Source organism: Scyliorhinus torazame, chromosome 3 (assembly GCF_047496885.1).
Source record: "Scyliorhinus torazame isolate Kashiwa2021f chromosome 3, sScyTor2.1, whole genome shotgun sequence".
Taxonomy (NCBI): Eukaryota; Metazoa; Chordata; class Chondrichthyes; order Carcharhiniformes; family Scyliorhinidae; genus Scyliorhinus; species Scyliorhinus torazame.
This window is the reverse complement of record NC_092709.1, coordinates 72484791-72505180: the sequence shown is the minus strand read 5'-3', so window position 1 is coordinate 72505180 and position 20390 is coordinate 72484791.

The window sequence follows — 20390 nt, the reverse complement described above, 5'->3', positions numbered from 1 at the left end:
TACCTTGCACCGGCACTGGGGAAGAGGGGACCTGGCACCGGTACTGGGGGCGAGGGGACCTGGCACCGGCACTGGGGAAGAGGGGACCTGGCACCGACACTGGGGAAGAGGGGACCTTGCACCGGCACTGGGGAAGAGGGAACCTGGCACCGGTGCTGGGGTGGAGGGGACCTTGCACCGGCACCGGGGAAGAGGGGACCTGGCACCGATACTGGGGGAGAGGGTACTTGGCACCGGCACTGGGGAAGAGTGGATTTGGCACCGGTACTGGGGGAGAAGGTACATGGCACGGCACTGGGGAAGAGGGGACCTGGCACCGGTACTGGGGAAGAGTGGTCCTGGCACTGGTACTGGGGAACAGGGGACTTGGCACTGGGACTGGGGAAGAGGGGACCTGGCACCGGTACTGGGGGAGAGGGGACCTGGCACCGGTATTGGGGGAGAGGGGACCTGGCACCGACAGAGGGGGAGAGGGGATTTGGCACCGGTACTGGGCAAGAGGGGACCTGGCACCGGTACTGGGAGAGAGGGGAACTGGCACCGGTACTGGGGGAGAGGAGACCTGGCACCGGTACGGGGGGAGAGGGCACCAGGCACCGGTACTGGGGAAGAGGGGACCTGGCACCGGCACTGGGGAAGAGCGGACCTGGCACCGGTACTGGGGGAGCAGGGACCTGGCACCGGTACTGGGAAAGAGGCGACCTGGCACCGGTACTGGGGAAGAGGGGACCTGGCACCGGTACTGGGGAAGAGGGGACCTGGCACCGGTACAGGGGAAGAGGGGACCTGGCACCGGTACTGGGGGAGAGGGGACCTGGAACCGGTACTGGGGAAGGGTGGACCTGGTACTGGGGAGAGGGCACTTCGCACCGTTACTCGGGGAGAGGGGACCTGGCACCGGTACTGGGCGAGAGGGGACCTGGCACCGGTACTGGCGGAGAGGGGACCTGGCACCGGCACTGGGGGAGAGGGGACCTGGCACCGGCACTGGGGAAGAGGGGACCTGGTACTGGGGAGAGGGCACTTCGCACCGTTACTCGGGGAGAGGGGACCAGGCACCGGAACTGGGGGTGTGGGGACCTGGCACCGCTACTGGGGAAGAGGGGACCTGGCACCGATACTGGGGGAGAGGGTACATGGCACCGGCACTGGTGAAGAGTGGACCTGGAACCGGTACTGGGGAGAGGGGACCTGGCTCCGGCAATGGGGAGAGGGGACCTGTCACCGATACTGGGGGAGAGGGTACTTGGCACCGGCACTGGTGAAGATTGGATTTGGCACAGCACTGGGGGAGAGGGGACCTGGCACCGGCACTGGGGAGAGGGGACCTGGCACCGGCACTGGGGAGAGGGGACCTGGCACCGGTACTGGGGAAGAGGGGACCTGGCACCGGTACCGGGAAAGAGTGGTCCTGGCACCGGTACTGGGGAACAGGGGACTTGGCACTGGGACTGGGGAAGAGGGGACATGGCACCGGTACAGGGGGAGAGGGGACCTGGTACTGGGGAGAGGGGACCTGGCAATGGTACTGGGGGAGAGGGGACCTGGCACCGGTACTGGGGGAGAGGGGACCTGGTACTGGGGGAGACGGGACCTGGCAATGGTACTGGGGGAGATGGGACCTGGCACCGGTACTGGGGGAGAGGGGACCTGGCACCGGTACTTGGGGAGAAGGGACCTGGCACCGGTACTGGGTGAGAGGGGACCTGGCACCGGTACTGGGGGAGAGGGGACCTGGCACCGGTCCTGGGGGAGAGGGGACCTGGCACCGGTCCTGGGGAAGAGGGGACCTGGCACCGGTACTGGGGGAGAGGGCACCTGGAACCGGTACTGGGGAAGAGGGGACCTGGCACCGGCACTGGGGAAGAGCGGACCTGGCACCGGTACTGGGGGAGAGGGGACCTGGCACCGGTACTGGGGAAGAGGGGACCTGGCATCGGTACTGGGGGAGAGGGGACCTGGCACCGGTACTGGGGAAGAGGGGACCTGGCACCGGTACAGGGGAAGAGGCGACCTGGCACCGGTACTGGGGAAGAGGGGACCTGGCACCGGTACTGGGGAAGAGGGGACCTGGCACCGGTACAGGGGAAGAGGGGACCTGGCACCGGTACTGGGGGAGAGGGGACCTGGAACCGGTACTGGGGAAGGGTGGACCTGGTACTGGGGAGAGGGCACTTCGCACCGTTACTCGGGGAGAGGGGACCTGGCACCGGTACTGGGCGAGAGGGGACCTGGCACCGGTACTGGCGGAGAGGGGACCTGGCACCGGCACTGGGGGAGAGGGGACCTGGCACCGGCACTGGGGAAGAGGGGACCTGGTACTGGGGAGAGGGCACTTCGCACCGTTACTCGGGGAGAGGGGACCAGGCACCGGAACTGGGGGTGTGGGGACCTGGCACCGCTACTGGGGAAGAGGGGACCTGGCACCGATACTGGGGGAGAGGGTACATGGCACCGGCACTGGTGAAGAGTGGACCTGGAACCGGTACTGGGGAGAGGGGACCTGGCTCCGGCAATGGGGAGAGGGGACCTGTCACCGATACTGGGGGAGAGGGTACTTGGCACCGGCACTGGTGAAGATTGGATTTGGCACAGCACTGGGGGAGAGGGGACCTGGCACCGGCACTGGGGAGAGGGGACCTGGCACCGGCACTGGGGAGAGGGGACCTGGCACCGGTACTGGGGAAGAGGGGACCTGGCACCGGTACCGGGAAAGAGTGGTCCTGGCACCGGTACTGGGGAACAGGGGACTTGGCACTGGGACTGGGGAAGAGGGGACATGGCACCGGTACAGGGGGAGAGGGGACCTGGTACTGGGGAGAGGGGACCTGGCAATGGTACTGGGGGAGAGGGGACCTGGCACCGGTACTGGGGGAGAGGGGACCTGGTACTGGGGGAGACGGGACCTGGCAATGGTACTGGGGGAGATGGGACCTGGCACCGGTACTGGGGGAGAGGGGACCTGGCACCGGTACTTGGGGAGAAGGGACCTGGCACCGGTACTGGGTGAGAGGGGACCTGGCACCGGTACTGGGGGAGAGGGGACCTGGCACCGGTCCTGGGGGAGAGGGGACCTGGCACCGGTCCTGGGGAAGAGGGGACCTGGCACCGGTACTGGGGGAGAGGGCACCTGGAACCGGTACTGGGGAAGAGGGGACCTGGCACCGGCACTGGGGAAGAGCGGACCTGGCACCGGTACTGGGGGAGAGGGGACCTGGCACCGGTACTGGGGAAGAGGGGACCTGGCATCGGTACTGGGGGAGAGGGGACCTGGCACCGGTACTGGGGAAGAGGGGACCTGGCACCGGTACAGGGGAAGAGGGGACCTGGCACCGGTACGGGGGGAGAGGGCACCAGGCACCGGTACTGGGGAAGAGGGGACCTGGCACCGGCACTGGGGAAGAGCGGACCTGGCACCGGTACTGGGGGAGCAGGGACCTGGCACCGGTACTGGGAAAGAGGCGACCTGGCACCGGTACTGGGGAAGAGGGGACCTGGCACCGGTACTGGGGAAGAGGGGACCTGGCACCGGTACAGGGGAAGAGGGGACCTGGCACCGGTACTGGGGGAGAGGGGACCTGGCACCGGTACTGGGGAAGGGTGGACCTGGTACTGGGGAGAGGGCACTTCGCACCGTTACTCGGGGAGAGGGGACCAGGCACCGGAACTGGGGGTGTGGGGACCTGGCACCGCTACTGGGGAAGAGGGGACCTGGCACCGATACTGGGGGAGAGGGTACTTGGCACCGGCACTGGTGAAGAGTGGACCTGGAACCGGTACTGGGGAGAGGGGACCTGGCTCCGGCAATGGGGAGAGGGGACCTGTCACCGATACTGGGGGAGAGGGTACTTGGCACCGGCACTGGTGAAGATTGGATTTGGCACAGCACTGGGGGAGAGGGGACCTGGCACCGGCACTGGGGAGAGGGGACCTGGCACCGGCACTGGGGAGAGGGGACCTGGCACCGGTACTGGGGAAGAGGGGACCTGGCACCGGTACCGGGAAAGAGTGGTCCTGGCACCGGTACTGGGGAACAGGGGACTTGGCACTGGGACTGGGGAAGAGGGGACATTGCACCGGTACTGGGGGAGAGGGGACCTGGTACTGGGGAGAGGGGACCTGGCAATGGTACTGGGGGAGAGGGGACCTGGCACCGGTACTGGGGGAGAGGGGACCTGGTACTGGGGGAGACGGGACCTGGCAATGGTACTGGGGGAGAGGGGACCTGGCACCGGTACTGGGGGAGAGGGGACCTGGCACCGGTACTTGGGGAGAAGGGACCTGGCACCGGTACTGGGTGAGAGGGGACCTGGCACCGGTACTGGGGGAGAGGGGACCTGGCACCGGTCCTGGGGGAGAGGGGACCTGGCACCGGTACTGGGGAAGAGGGGACCTGGCACCGGTACTGGGGGAGAGGGCACCTGGCACCGGTACTGGGGAAGAGGGGACCTGGCACCGGCACTGGGGAAGAGCGGACCTGGCACCGGTACTGGGGGAGAGGGGACCTGGCACCGGTACTGGGGAAGAGGGGACCTGGCATCGGTACTGGGGGAGAGGGGACCTGGCACCGGTACTGGGGAAGAGGGGACCTGGCACCGGTACAGGGGAAGAGGGGACCTGGCATCGGTACTGGGGGAGAGGGGACCTGGCACCGTTACTGGGGAAGAGGGGACCTGGCAACGGTACTGGGGGAGATGGGACCTGGCACCGGTACTGGGGGAGAGGGGACCTGGCACCGGTACTGGGGGAGAGGGGACCTGGCAACGGTACTGGGGGAGATGGGACCTGGCACCGGTACTGGGGGAGAGGGGACCTGGCACCGGTACTGGGGGAGAGGGGACCTGGCACCGGTACTGGGGGAGAGGGGACCTGTCACCGGTACTGGGGGAGAGGGGACCTGGTACTGGGGGAGACGGGACCTGGCAATGGTACTGGGGGAGAGGGGACCTGGCACCGGTACTGGGGGAGAGGGGACCTGGCACCGGTACTTGGGGAGAAGGGACCTGGCACCGGTACTGGGTGAGAGGGGACCTGGCACCGGTACTGGGGGAGAGGGGACCTGGCACCGGTCCTGGGGGAGAGGGGACCTGGCACCGGTCCTGGGGAAGAGGGGACCTGGCACCGGTACTGGGGGAGAGGGCACCTGGCACCGGTACTGGGGAAGAGGGGACCTGGCACCGGCACTGGGGAAGAGCGGACCTGGCACCGGTACTGGGGGAGAGGGGACCTGGCACCGGTACTGGGGAAGAGGGGACCTGGCATCGGTACTGGGGGAGAGGGGACCTGGCACCGGTACTGGGGAAGAGGGGACCTGGCACCGGTACAGGGGAAGAGGGGACCTGGCACCGGTACGGGGGGAGAGGGCACCAGGCACCGGTACTGGGGAAGAGGGGACCTGGCACCGGTACTGGGGAAGAGCGGACCTGGCACCGGTACTGGGGGAGCAGGGACCTGGCACCGGTACTGGGAAAGAGGCGACCTGGCACCGGTACTGGGGAAGAGGGGACCTGGCACCGGTACTGGGGAAGAGGGGACCTGGCACCGGTACAGGGGAAGAGGGGACCTGGCACCGGTACTGGGGGAGAGGGGACCTGGCACCGGTACTGGGGAAGGGTGGACCTGGTACTGGGGAGAGGGCACTTCGCACCGTTACTCGGGGAGAGGGGACCTGGCACCGGTACTGGGCGAGAGGGGACCTGGCACCGGTACTGGCGGAGAGGGGACCTGGCACCGGCACTGGGGGAGAGGGGACCTGGCACCGGCACTGGGGAAGAGGGGACCTGGTACTGGGGAGAGGGCACTTCGCACCGTTACTCGGGGAGAGGGGACCAGGCACCGGAACTGGGGGTGTGGGGACCTGGCACCGCTACTGGGGAAGAGGGGACCTGGCACCGATACTGGGGGAGAGGGTACTTGGCACCGGCACTGGTGAAGAGTGGACCTGGAACCGGTACTGGGGAGAGGGGACCTGGCTCCGGCAATGGGGAGAGGGGACCTGTCACCGATACTGGGGGAGAGGGTACTTGGCACCGGCACTGGTGAAGATTGGATTTGGCACAGCACTGGGGGAGAGGGGACCTGGCACCGGCACTGGGGAGAGGGGACCTGGCACCGGCACTGGGGAGAGGGGACCTGGCACCGGTACTGGGGAAGAGGGGACCTGGCACCGGTACCGGGAAAGAGTGGTCCTGGCACCGGTACTGGGGAACAGGGGACTTGGCACTGGGACTGGGGAAGAGGGGACATTGCACCGGTACTGGGGGAGAGGGGACCTGGTACTGGGGAGAGGGGACCTGGCAATGGTACTGGGGGAGAGGGGACCTGGCACCGGTACTGGGGGAGAGGGGACCTGGTACTGGGGGAGACGGGACCTGGCAATGGTACTGGGGGAGAGGGGACCTGGCACCGGTACTGGGGGAGAGGGGACCTGGCACCGGTACTTGGGGAGAAGGGACCTGGCACCGGTACTGGGTGAGAGGGGACCTGGCACCGGTACTGGGGGAGAGGGGACCTGGCACCGGTCCTGGGGGAGAGGGGACCTGGCACCGGTACTGGGGAAGAGGGGACCTGGCACCGGTACTGGGGGAGAGGGCACCTGGCACCGGTACTGGGGAAGAGGGGACCTGGCACCGGCACTGGGGAAGAGCGGACCTGGCACCGGTACTGGGGGAGAGGGGACCTGGCACCGGTACTGGGGAAGAGGGGACCTGGCATCGGTACTGGGGGAGAGGGGACCTGGCACCGGTACTGGGGAAGAGGGGACCTGGCACCGGTACAGGGGAAGAGGGGACCTGGCATCGGTACTGGGGGAGAGGGGACCTGGCACCGTTACTGGGGAAGAGGGGACCTGGCAACGGTACTGGGGGAGATGGGACCTGGCACCGGTACTGGGGGAGAGGGGACCTGGCACCGGTACTGGGGGAGAGGGGACCTGGCAACGGTACTGGGGGAGATGGGACCTGGCACCGGTACTGGGGGAGAGGGGACCTGGCACCGGTACTGCGGGAGAGGGGACCTGGCACCGGTACTGGGGGAGAGGGGACCTGTCACCGGTACTGGGGGAGAGGGCACCTGGCACCGGTACTGGGGGAGAGGGGACCTGGCACCGCTACTGGGGGAGAGGGGACCTGGCAACGGTACTGGGGGAGAGGGGACCTGGCAACGGTACTGGGGGAGAGGGGACCTGGCACCGGTACTGGGGAAGAGGGGACCTGGCACCGGTACTGGGGGAGAGGGGACCTGGCAACGGTACTGGGGAAGAGGGGACCTGGCACCGGTACTGGGGGACAGGGGACCTGGCAACGGTACTGGGGAAGAGGGGACCTAGCACCGGTACTGGGGGAGAGGGGACCTGGCACCGGCACAGGGGAAGAGCGGACCTGGCACCGGTACTGGGGAAGAGGGGACCTGGCACCGGCACTGGGGAAGAGGGGACCTGGCACCGGTACTGGGCGAGAGGGGACCTGGCAATGGCACTGGGGAAGAGGGGACCTGGCACCGGTACTGGGCGAGAGGGGACCTGGCACCGGTACTGGGGGAGGGAGGACCAGGCACCGGTACTGGGCGAGAGGGGACCTGGCAACGGTACTGGTGAAGAGACGACCTGGCACCGGTATTGGGGGAGAGGGGACCTGGCACCGACAGAGGGGGAGAGGGGATTTGGCAGCGGTACTAGGGGAGAGGGGACCTGGCATCGACACTGGGGAAGAGGGGACCTGGCACCGGTACTGGGCGAGAGGGGACCTGGCAACGGTACTGGGGGAGGGGGGACCTGGCACCGGTACTGGGGGAGAGGGGACCTGGCACCGGTACTGGGGGAGTGGGGACCTGGCACCGGTACTGGGGGAGTGGGGAACTGGCACCGGTACTGGGGAGAGGGGACCTGGTACCGTTACTGGGGAAGAGGTGACCTGGCACCGGCACTGGGGAAGAGGGGACCTGGCACCGGTACTGGGGGAGTGGGGACCTGACACCGGTACTGGGGGTGTGGGGACCTGGCACTGGTACTGGGGAGATGGGACCTGGCACCGGTACTGTGGGAGAGGGGACCTGGCACCGGTACTGGGGAAGAGGGGACCTGGCACCGGTACTGGGGAAGAGGGGAGCTTGCACCGGTACTGGGGGAGCGCGGAAATAGCACCGGTACTGGGGAAGAGGGGACCTGGCACCGGTACTGGGGAAGAGGGGACCTGGCACCGGTACTGGGGAAGAGGGGACCTGGCACCGGTACTGGGGAAGAGGGGACCTGGCACTGGTACTGGGGAAGAGGGGACCTGGCACCGGTACTGGGGAAGAGGGGAACTGGCAACGGTACTGGGGAAGAGGGGAGCTGGCACCGGTACTGGGGAAGAGGGGACCTGACACCGGTACTGGGGGAGAGGGGACCTGGCACCGGTACTTGGGAAGAGGGGACCTGGCACCGGTACTGGTGAACAGGGGACTTGGCACCGGGACTGTGTAACAGGGGACTTGGCACCGGTACTGGGGAGAGGGGACATGGCACCGGTACTGGGGGAGATGGGACCTGGCATCGGCACTGGGGAAGAGGGGACCTGGCACCAGTACTGAGGAAGAAGGGACCTGGCACCGGTACTGGGGGAGATGGGACCTGGCACCGGTACTGGGGGAGAGGGGACCTGGCACAGGTACTGGTGGAGTGGGGACCTGGCACCGGTATTGGGGAGAGGGAACCTGGCACCGGTACTGGGAGAGAGAGGACCTGGGGTGAGGGGACCTGGGAAGAGTGGACCTGGCACCGGTACTGGGGGAGAGGGGACATGGCACCGGCACTGGGGGAGAGGGGACCTGGCACCGGTACTGGGGAGAGGGGACCTGGCACCGTCAGAGGGGGAGAGGGGATTTGGCTTCGGTACTGGTGAAGAGAGGACCTGGCACCGGTATTGGGGAAGAGGTGACCTGGCACCGGTACTGGGGGAGAGGGCTCCGGGCTTTGGCACTGGGGGAGAGGGGACCTGGCACCGGTACTGGGGGAGAGGGGACCTGGCACCGGTACTGGGGAAGAGGGGACCTGGCACCGGTACTGGGGAAGAGGGGACCAGGCACCGGTACTGGTGGAGAGGGGTCCTGGCACCGGTACTGGGGGAGAGGGGTCCTGGCACCGGTACTGGTGAAGAGACGACCTGGCACCGGTACTGGGGGAGAGGGGACCTGGCACCGACAGAGGGGGAGAGGGGATTTGGCAGCGGTACTAGGGGAGAGGGGACCTGGCATCGACACCTGGGAAGAGGGGACCTGGCACCGGTACTGGGGAAGAGGGGACCTGGCACCGGTACTGGGGAGAGGGGACATGGCACCGACAGAGGGGGAGAGGGGATTTGGCAGCGGTACTAGGGGAGAGGGGACCTGGCATCGACACTGGGGGAGAGGGGACCTGGAACTGGTACTGTGGGAGAGGGGACCTGGCACCGGAACTGGTGAACAGGGGACTTGGCACCGGGACTGTGTAACAGGGGACTTGGCACCGACACTGGGGAGAGGGGACATGGCACCGGTACTGGGGGAGAAGGGACCTGGCATCGGCACTGGGGAAGAGGGGACCTGGCACCAGTACTGAGGAAGAAGGGACCTGGCACCGGTACTGGGGGAGAGGGGACCTGGCACCGGTACTGGTGAACAGGGGACTTGGCACCGGGACTGTGTAACAGGGGACTTGGCACCGACACTGGGGAGAGGGGACATGGCACCGGTACTGGGGGAGAAGGGACCTGGCATCGGCAGTGGGGAAGAGGGGACCTGGCACCAGTACTGAGGAAGAAGGGACCTGGCACCGGTACTGGGGGAGAGGGGACCTGGCAACGGTACTGGGGGAGAGGGCACCTGGCACCGTTACTGGGGGAGACGGGACCTGGCACCGGTACTGGTGGAGTGGGGACCTGGCACCGGTATTGGGGAGAGGGAACCTGGCACCGGTACTGGGGGAGAGGGGACCTGTCACCGATACTGGGGGAGAGAGGACCTGGGGAAAGGGGACCTGGGAAGAGTGGACCTGGCACCGGTACTGGGGGAGAGGGGACATGGCACCGGCACTGGGGGAGAGGGGACCTGCCACCGGTACTGGAGGATAGGGGACCTGGTACTGGGGAGAGGAGACCTGGCACCGGTACTGGGGAGAGGAGACATGGCACCGGCACTGGGGAGAGGGGACCTGGCACCGGTGCTGCGGAAGAGGGGACCTAGCATCGGTAATGGGGAAGAGGGGACCTGGCACCGGTACTGTGTAAGAGGGGACCTGGCACCGCTACTGGGGAACAGGGGACTTGGCACCGGGACTGTGTAACAGGGGACTTGGCACCGACACTGGGGAGAGGGGACATGGCACCGGTGCTGCGGAAGAGGGGACCTGGCACCGGTACTGGGGAAGAGGGGACCTGGCACCGGTACTGGGGAGGAGGGGACCTGGCACCGGTACTGCGGAAGAGGGGACCTGGCATCGGTACTGGGGGAGAGGGGACCTGGCACCGGTACTGGGGGAGATGGGACCTGACCCCGGTACTGGGGGAGAGGGGACCTGGCACCGGTACTGGGGAGGAGGGGACCTGGCACCGGTACTGGGGGAGAGGGGACCTGGCACCGGTACTGGGGGAGATGGGACCTGACCCCGGTACTGGGTGAGAGGGGACCTGGCACCGGTACTGGGGGAGAGGGGGCCTGGCACCGGTACTGGGGAAGATGGGACCTGGCACCGGTACTGGGGGAGAGGGGACCTGGCAGTGGTACTGGTGGAGAGGGGATCTGGCACCGGTACTGGGGAAGAGGGGACCTCGCACCGGTACTGGGGGAGTGAGGACCTGGGGAGAGGGGACCTGGGAAGAGTGGACCTGGCACCGGTACTGGGGGAGAGGGGACATGGCACCGGCACTGGGGGAGCGGGGACCTGGCACCGGTACTGGGGAGAGGGGACCTGGCACCGACAGAGGGGGAGAGGGGATTTGGCACCGGTACTGGGAGAGAGGGGAACTGGCGCCGGTACTGGGGGAGAGGGGTCCTGGAACCGGTACTGGGGGAGAGAGGAACTGACACCGGTACTGGTGAAGAGAGGACCTGGCACCGGTATTGGGGGAGAGGGGACCTGGCACCGACAGAGGGGGAGAGGGGATTAGGCACCGGTACTAGGGAAGAGGGGACCTGGCACAGGTACTGGTGAAGAGGGGACCTGGCACAGGTACTGGGGAAGAGGGGACCTGGCAACGGTATTGGGGAAGAGGGGACCTGGCATCGACATGGGGAAGAGGGGAACAGGCAACGGTACTGGAGGAGACGGGACCTGGCACCGGTACTGGGGGAGAGGCGGCATGGCACCGGTACTGGGGGAGAGGGGACCTGGCACCGGTATTGGGGAAGAGGGGACCTGGCAGCGGTACTGGGGGAGCGGGGACCTGGCACCGGTACTGGGGAAGAGGGGACCTGGCACCGGTACTGGGGAAGAGGGGACCTGGCACTGGGGAAGAGCGGACCTGGCACCGGTACTGGGGGAGCGGGGACCTGGCACCGGTACTGGGGAAGAGGGGACCTGGCACCGGTATTGGGGAAGAGGGGACCTGGCACTGGGGGAGAGGGGACCTGGCACCCGTACTGGGAAGAGGGCACCTTGCACCAGTACTGGTGAAGAGGGGACCTGGCACCGGCACTGGAGAGAGGGGACCTGGCAGCGGTACCGGGGAAGAGGGGACCTGGCACCGGTACTGGGGAAGAGTGGTCCTGGCACCGGTACTGGGGAACTGTGGACTTGGCACTGGGACTGGGGAAGAGGGGAACTGGCACCGGTACTGGTGGAGAGGGGACCTGTCACCGATACTGGGGGGGAGAGGACCTGGGGAGAGGGGACCTGGGAAGAGCGGACCTGGCACCGGTACTGGGGGAGAGGGGACATGGCACCGGCACTGGGGGAGAGGGGACCTGGCACCGGTACTGGGGAGAGGGGACCTGGCACCGGTACTGGGGAGAGGGGACCTGGCACCAGTACTGGGGGAGAGGGGACATGGCACCGGTACTGGGGAGAGGAGACCTGGCACCGGCACTGGGGAAGAGAGGACCTGGCACCGGTACTGGGGGAGAGGGGACCTGACACCGGCACTGGGGAAGAGGGGACCTGGCACCGGTAATGGGGAAGAGGGGACCTGGCACCGGTACTGGGGAGAGGGGACCTGGCACCGACAGAGGGGGAGAGGGGATTTGGCACCGGTACTGGGGAACAGTGGACTTGGCACTGGGACTGGGGAAGAGGGGAACTGGCACCGGTACTGGGGAAGAGGGGAACTGGCACCGGTACTGGGGGAGAGGGGTCCTGGCACCGGTACTGGGTGAGACGGGACCTGGCACGGTACTGGGGGAGTGGGGACCTGGCACCGGTATTGGGGAGAGGGGACCTGGCACCGGTACTGGGGGAGAGGGGATCTGGCACCGGTACTGGGGGAGAGGGGACCTGGCACCGGTATTGGGGAGAGGGGACCTGGCACCGGTACTGGGGAAGAGGGGACCTGGCACCGGTACTGGGGAAGAGGGGACCTGGCACCGGTACTGGGGGAGAGGGGACAAGGCACTGGTACTGGGGAGAGGGTTCCTGGCACCGGTACTGGGGGAGAGGGGTCCTGGCACCGGTACTGGTGAAGAGACGACCTGGCACCCGTATTGGGGGAGAGGGGACCTGGCACCGACAGAGGGGGAGAGGGGATTTGGCACCGGTACTGGGAGAGAGGGGAACTGGCACCGGTACTGGGAGAGAGGGGAACTGGCACCGGTACTGGGAGAGAGGGGAACTGGCACCGGAACTGGGGAAGAGGGGACCTGGCACCGGTACTGGGGCAGAGGGGACAAGGCACTGGTACTGGTGAAGAGACGAAATGGCACCGGTACTGGGGGAGAGGGGACCTGGCACCGACAGAGGGGGAGAGGGGATTTGGCAGCGGTACTAGGGGAGAGGGGACCTGGCAACGGTACTGGGGGAGAGGGGACCTGGCACCGGTATTGGGGAAGAGGGACCCTGGCACCGTTACTGGTGAAGAGGTGACCTGGCACCGGCACTGGGGGAGAGGGGACCTGGCACCGTTACTGGGGAAGAGGTGACCTGGCACTGGCACTGGGGGAGAGGGGACCTGGCACGGGTACTGGGGGAGAGGGGACCTGGCACCGTTACTGGGGAAGAGGTGACCTGGCACCGGCACTGTGGAAGAGGGGACTTGGCACCGGTACTGGGGAGAGGGGACCTGGCACCGGTACTGGGGGAGTAGGGACCTGGCAACGGTACTGGGGGAGTGGGGACCTGGCACTGGTACTGGGGAAGAGGGGACCTGGCACTGGTACTGCGGGAGAGGGGACTTGGCACCGGTACTTGGGAAGAGGGGACCTGGCACCGGTACTGGTGAACAGGGGACTTGGCACCGGGACTGTGTAACAGGGGACTTGGCACCGACACTGGGGAGAGGGGACATGGCACCGGTACTGGCGGAGATGGGACCTGGCACCGGTACTGGGGGAGAAGGGACCTGGCACCGGTATTGGGGAAGAGGGGACCTGGCACCGGTACTGGGGAGAGGGGACCTGGCACCGGTACTGAGGAAGAGGGGACCTGGCACCGGTAATGGGGAAGAGGGGACCTGGCACCGCTACTGGGGAGAGGGGACCTGGCACCGGTACTGAGGAAGAGGGGACCTGGCACCGGTAATGGGGAAGAGGGGACCAGGTACCGGTACTGGGGAAGAGGGGACCTGGCACCGGTAATGGTGAAGAGGGGACCTGGCACCGGTACTGTGTAAGAGGGGATCTGGCACCGCGACTGGGGAACAGGGGACTTGGCACCGGGACTGGGTAACAGGGGACTTGGCACCGACACTGGGGAGAGGGGACATGGCACCGGTACTGGGGGAGATGGGACCTGGCACCGGTACTGGGGGAGAGGGGACCTGGCAGTTGTACTGGTGGAGAGGGGACCTGGCACCGGTACTGGGGGAGATGGGACCTGGCACCGGTACTGGGGGAGAGGGGACCTGGCACCGGTACTGGGGGAGTTGGGACCTGGCACCGGTACTGGGGGAGAGGGGACCTGGCACCGGTACTGGGGGAGAGGGGACCTGGCACCGGTACTGGGGGAGAGGGGACATGGCACCGGCACTGGGGAGAGGGGACCTGGCACCGGTACTGGGGAGAGGGGACCTGGCACCGGCACTGGGGGAGAGGGAACCTGGCACCGGTACTGGGGAAGAGGGGCCCTGGCACTGGCATTGGGGAAGAAGGGACCTGGCACCGGTACTGGGGAAGAAGGGACCTGGCACCGGTACTGGGGAAGAGTGGACCTGGCACCGGTACTGCGGAACAGGGGACCTGGCACCGGTACTGGGGAAGAAGGGACCTGGCACCGGTACTGGGGAAGAAGGGACCTGGCACCGGTACTGGGGAAGAGTGGACCTGGCACCGGTACTGCGGAAGAGGGGACCTGGCACCGGTACTGGGGGAGAGGGGACCTGGTACTGGGGTGAGGGGACTTGGCACTGGGACTGGGGAAGAGGGGACCTGTCACCTGTGCTGGGGAAGAGGGGACCTGGCACCGACACTGGGGGAGAGTGGCTTTGGCACCGGAACTGGGGAAGAGGGGACCTGGCACCAGTGCTGGGGGAGAGGGGTCCTGGCACCGGCACTGGGGAAGAGGGGACCTGGCACCGGTACTGGTGGAGAGGGGACTTGGCACTGGGGCGAGGGGACATGGCACCGGTACTGGGGGAGATGGGACCTGGTACTGGGGTGAGGGGACTTGGCACTGGGACTGGGGAAGAGGGGACCTGTCACCTGTGCTGGGGAAGAGGGGACCTGGCACCGGTACTGGGGAGAGGGGACCTGGCACCGGTACTGGGGAAGAGGGGACCTAGCACCGGTACTGGAGGATAGGGGACCTGGCACCGGTACTGCGGAAGAGGGGACCTGGCACCGGTACTGGGGGAGAGGGGACCTGGTACTGGGGTGAGGGGACTTGGCACTGGGACTGGGGAAGAGGGGACCTGTCACCTGTGCTGGGGAAGAGGGGACCTGGCACCGGCACTGGGGGAGAGTGGCTTTGGCACCGGAACTGGGGAAGAGGGGACCTGGCACCAGTGCTGGGGGAGAGGGGACCTGGCACCGGCACTGGGGAAGAGGGGACCTGGCACCGGTACTGGTGGAGAGGGGACTTGGCACTGGGGCGAGGGGACATGGCACCGGTACTGGGGGAGATGGGACCTGGCACCGGTACTGGGGGAGAAGGGACCTGGCATCGGCACTGGGGAAGAGGGGACCTGGCACCAGTACTGAGGAAGAAGGGACCTGGCACCGGTACTGGGGGAGATGGGACCTGGCACCGGTACTGGGGGAGAGGGGACCTGGCACCGGTACTGGTGGAGTGGGGACCTGGCGCCGGAATTGGGGAGAGGGAACCTGGCACCGGTACTGGGGGAGAGGGGACCTGTCACCGATACTGGGGAAGAGGGGACCTGGCACCGGTACTGGGGGAGAGGGGACCTGGCACCGGTACTGGAGGATAGTGGACCTGGCACCGGTACTGGGGAAGAGGGGACCTAGCACCGGTACTGGAGGATAGGGGACCTGGCACCGGTACTGGGGGAGAGGGGAACTGGCACCGGTACTGCGGAGAGGAGACCTGGCACCGGCACTGGGGAGAGGGGACCTGGCACCGCTACTGGGGAAGAGGGGACCTGGCACCGGTACTGAGGAAGAGGGGACCTAGCACCGGTAATGGGGAAGAGGGGACCTGGCACCGGTATTGTGTAAGAGGGGACCTGGCACCGCTACTGGGGAACAGGGGATTGGCAGCGGGACTGTGTAACAGGGGACTTGGCACCGACACTGGGGAGAGGGGACATGGCACCGGTACTGGGGGAGATGGGACCTGGCACCGGTACTGGGGGAGAGGGGACCTGGCACCGGTACTGGTGGAGAGGGGACCTGGCACCGGTACTGGGGGAGAGGGGACCTGGCACCGGCACTGGGGAGAGGGGACCTGGCACCGGTGCTGCGGAAGAGGGGACCTGGCACGGGTACAGGGAGAGAGGGGACCTGGCACCGGTACTGGGGGAGATGGGACCTGGCACCGGTACTGGGGGAGAGGGGACCTGGAACCGGTACTGGGGGAGAGGGGACCTGGCACCGGTACTGGCGGAGAGTGGACCTGGCACCGGTACTGGGGGAGAGGGGACCTGGCACCGGTACTGGGGAAGATGGGACCTGGCACCGGTACTGGGGGAGAGGGGACCTGGCACCGGTACTGGGGGAGAGGGGACCTGGCACCGGTACTGGGGGAGAGGGGACCTGGCACCGGTACTGGGGAAGATGGGACCTGGCAGTGGTACTGGTGTAGAGGGGATCTGGCACCGGTACTGGGGAAGAGGGGACCTCGCACCGGTACTGGGGGAGAGAGGACCTGGGGAGCGGGGACCTGGGAAGAGTGGACCTGGCACCTGTACTGGGGGAGAGGGGACCTGGCACCGGTACTGGGGAAGAGGGAACCTGGCACCGGTACTGGGGAGAGGGGACCTGGCACCGGTACTGGGGAAGAGGGGACCTAGCACCGGTACTGGAGGATAGGGGACCTGGCACCGGTACTGGGGGAGTGGGGACCTGGCACCGCTACTGGGGAAGAGGGGACCTAGCACCGGTACTGGAGGATAGGGGACCTGGCACCGGTACTGGGGGAGAGGGGAACTGGCACCGGTACTGCGAAGAGGAGACCTGGCACCGGCACTGGGGAGAGGGGACCTGGCACCGCTACTGGGGAAGAGGGGACCTGGCACCGGTACTGAGGAAGAGGGGACCTAGCACCGGTAATGGGGAAGAGGGGACCTGGCACCGGTACTGTGTAAGAGGGGACCTGGCACCGCTACTGGGGAACAGGGGACTTGGCAGCGGGACTGTGTAACAGGGGACTTGGCACCGACACTGGGGAGAGGGGACATGGCACCGGCACTGGGGGAGATGGGACCTGGCACCGGTACTGGGGGGAGAGGGGACCTGGCACCGGTACTGGTGGAGAGGGGACCTGGCACCGGTACTGGGGGAGAGGGGACCTGGCACCGGCACTGGGGAGAGGGGACCTGGCACCGGTGCTGCGGAAGAGGGGACCTGGCACGGGTACAGGGAGAGAGGGGACCTGGCACCGGTACTGGGGGATATGGGACCTGGCACCGGTACTGGGGGAGAGGGGACCTGGCACCGGTACTGGGGGAGAGGGGACCTGGCACCGGTACTGGGGGAGAGGGGACCTGGCACCGGTACTGGGGGAGAGGGGACCTGGCACCGGTACTGGGGAAGATGGGACCTGGCACCGGTACTGGGGGAGAGGTGACCTGGCAGTGGTACTGGTGGAGAGGGGATCTGGCACCGGTACTGGGGAAGAGGGGACCTCGCACCGGTACTGGGGGAGAAAGGACCTGGGGAGAGGGGACCTGGGAAGAGTGGACCTGGCACCGGTACTGGGGGAGAGGGGACCTGGCACCGCTACTGGGGAACAGGGGACTTGGCACCGGGACTGTGTAACAGGGGACCTGGCACCGGTACTGGAGGATAGGGGACCTGGCACCGGTACTGGGTGAGACGGGACCTGGCACGGTACTGGGGGAGTGGGGACCTGGCACCGGTATTGGGGAGAGGGGACCTGGCACCGGTACTGGGGAGAGGGGACCTGGCACCGACAGAGGGGGAGAGGGGATTTGGCACCGGTACTGGGAGAGAGGGGACCTGGCACCGGTACTAGGGAAGAGGGGACAAGGCACCGGTAGTGGGGGTGAGGGGTCCTGGAACCGGTACTGGGGGAGAGAGGAACTGACACCGGTACTGGTGAAGAGAGGACCTGGCACCGGTATTGGGGGAGAGGGGACCTGGCACCGACAGATGGGGAGAGGGGATTTGGCACCGGTACTAGGGAAGAGGGGACCTGGCACAGGTACTGGGGAAGAGGGGACCTGGCACAGGTACTGGGGAAGAGGGGACCTGGCAACGGTATTGGGGAAGAGGGGACCTGGCATCGACACTGGGGAAGAGGGGAACAGGCAAAGGTACTAGGGGAGACGGGACCTGGCACCGGTACTGGGGGAGAGGGGACCTGGCACCGGTATTGGGGAAGAGGGGACCTGGCACCGGCACTGGGGAAGAGCGGACCTGGCACCGGTACTGGGGGAGCGGGGACCTGGCACCGGTACTGGGGAAGAGGGGACCTGGCACCGGTACTGGGGAAGAGGGGACCTGGCACTGGGGGAGAGAGGACAAGGCACCGGTACTGGGGAAGAGGGGACCTGGCACCCGTACTGGTGAAGAGGGGACCTGGCACCGGCACTGGGGAGAGGGGACCTGGCACCGGTACTGGGGAAGAGGGACCTGGCACCGGTACTGTGGAAGAGGGGACCTGGCACCGGTACTGGGGAAGAGTGGTCCTGGCACCGGTACTGGGGAACAGTGGACTTGGCACTGGGACTGGGGAAGAGGGGAACTGGCACCGGTACTGGGGGAGAGGGGACCTGGTACTGGGGAGAGGGGACCTGGCAATGGTACTGGGGGAGAGGGGACATGGCACCGATACTGGGGGAGAGAGGACCTGGGGAGAGGGGACCTGGGAAGAGTGGACCTGGCACCGGTACTGGGGGAGAGGGGACATGGCACCGGCACTGGGGGAGAGGGGACCTGGCACCGGTACTGGGGAGAGGGGACCAGGCACCGGTACTGGAGGATAGGGGACCTGGCACCGGTACTGGGGGAGTGGGGACCTGGCACCGGTACTGGGGAGAGGGGACCTGGCACCGGTACTGGGGAGAGGAGAACTGGCACCGGCACTGGGGAAGAGGGGACCTGGCACCGGCACTGGGGAGAGGGGACCTGGCACCGGCACTGGGAAAGAGGGGACCTGGCACTGGTACTGGGGGAGAGGGGACCTGGCACCGGCACTGGGGAAGAGAGGACCTGGCACCGGTACTGAGGAAGAGGGGACCTGGCACCGGCACTGGGGAGAGGGGACCTGGCACCGGTAATGTGGAAGAGGGGACCTGGCACCGGTACTGTGTAAGAGCGGACCTGGCACCGCTACTGGGGAACAGGGGACTTGGCACCGGGACTGTGCAACAGGGGACCTGGCACCGGTACTGGAGGATAGGGGACCTGGCACCGGTACTGGGGGAGAGGGGTCCTGGCACCGGTACTGGGTGAGACGGGACCTTGCACGGTACTGGGGGAGTGGGGACCTGGCACCGGTATTGGGGAGAGGGGACCTGGCACCGGTACTGGGGGAGAGGGGATCTGGCACCGGTACTGGGGAAGAGGGGTCCTGGCACCGGTACTGGGGAAAAGGGGACCTGGCACCGGTACTGGGGGAGAGGGGACCTGGCACCAACAGAGGGGGAGAGGGGATTTGGCACCGGTACTGGGAGAGAGGGGAACTGGCACCGGTACTGGGAGAGAGGGGAACTGGCACCGGTACTGGGAGAGAGGGGAACTGGCACCGGTACTGGGGAAGAGGGGACCTGGCACCGGTACTGGATGAAGAGGGGACAAGGCACTGGTACTGGGGGAGAGGGGTCCTGGCACCGGTACTGGGGGAGAGGGGTCCTGGCACCGGTACTGGTGAAGAGACGACCTGGCACCGGTATTGGGGGAGAGGGGACCTGGCACCGACAGAGGGGGAGAGGGTATTTTGCAGCGGTACTAGGGGAGCGGGGACCTGGCAACGGTACTGGGGGAGAGGGGACCTGGCACCGGTACTGGGGGAGAGGGGACATGGCACCGGTATTGGGGAAGAGGGGCACTGGCACCGTTGCTGGGGAAGAGGGGACCTGGCACCGGTACTGGGGGAGAGGGGACCTGGCACCGGTACTGGGGGAGAGGGGACCTGGCACCGTTACTGCGGAAGAGGTGACCTGGCACCGGCACTGGGGGAGAGGGGACCTGGCACCGGTACTGGGGGAGATGGGACCTGGCACCGGTACTGGGGGAGAGGGGACCTGGCACCGGTACTGGGGAGAGGGGACCTGGCACCGGTACTGGGGAAGAGGTGACCTGGCACCGGTACTGGGGAAGAGGGGACCTGGCACTGGTACTGCGGGAGAGGGGACTTGGTACCGGCACTGGGGGAGAGGGGACCTGGCACCGGTACTGGTGAACAGGGGAATTGGCACCGGGACTGTGTAACAGGGGACTTGGCACCGACACTGGGGAGAGGGGACATGGCACCGGTACTGGCGGAGATGGGCCCTGGCCCCGTTACTGGGGAAGAGAGGACCTGGCACCGGTACTGAGGAAGAGGGGACCTGGCACCGGCACTGGGGAGAGGGGACCTGGCACCGGTAATGGGGAAGAGGGGACCTGGCACCGGTACTGTGTAAGAGGGGACCTGGCACCGCTACTGG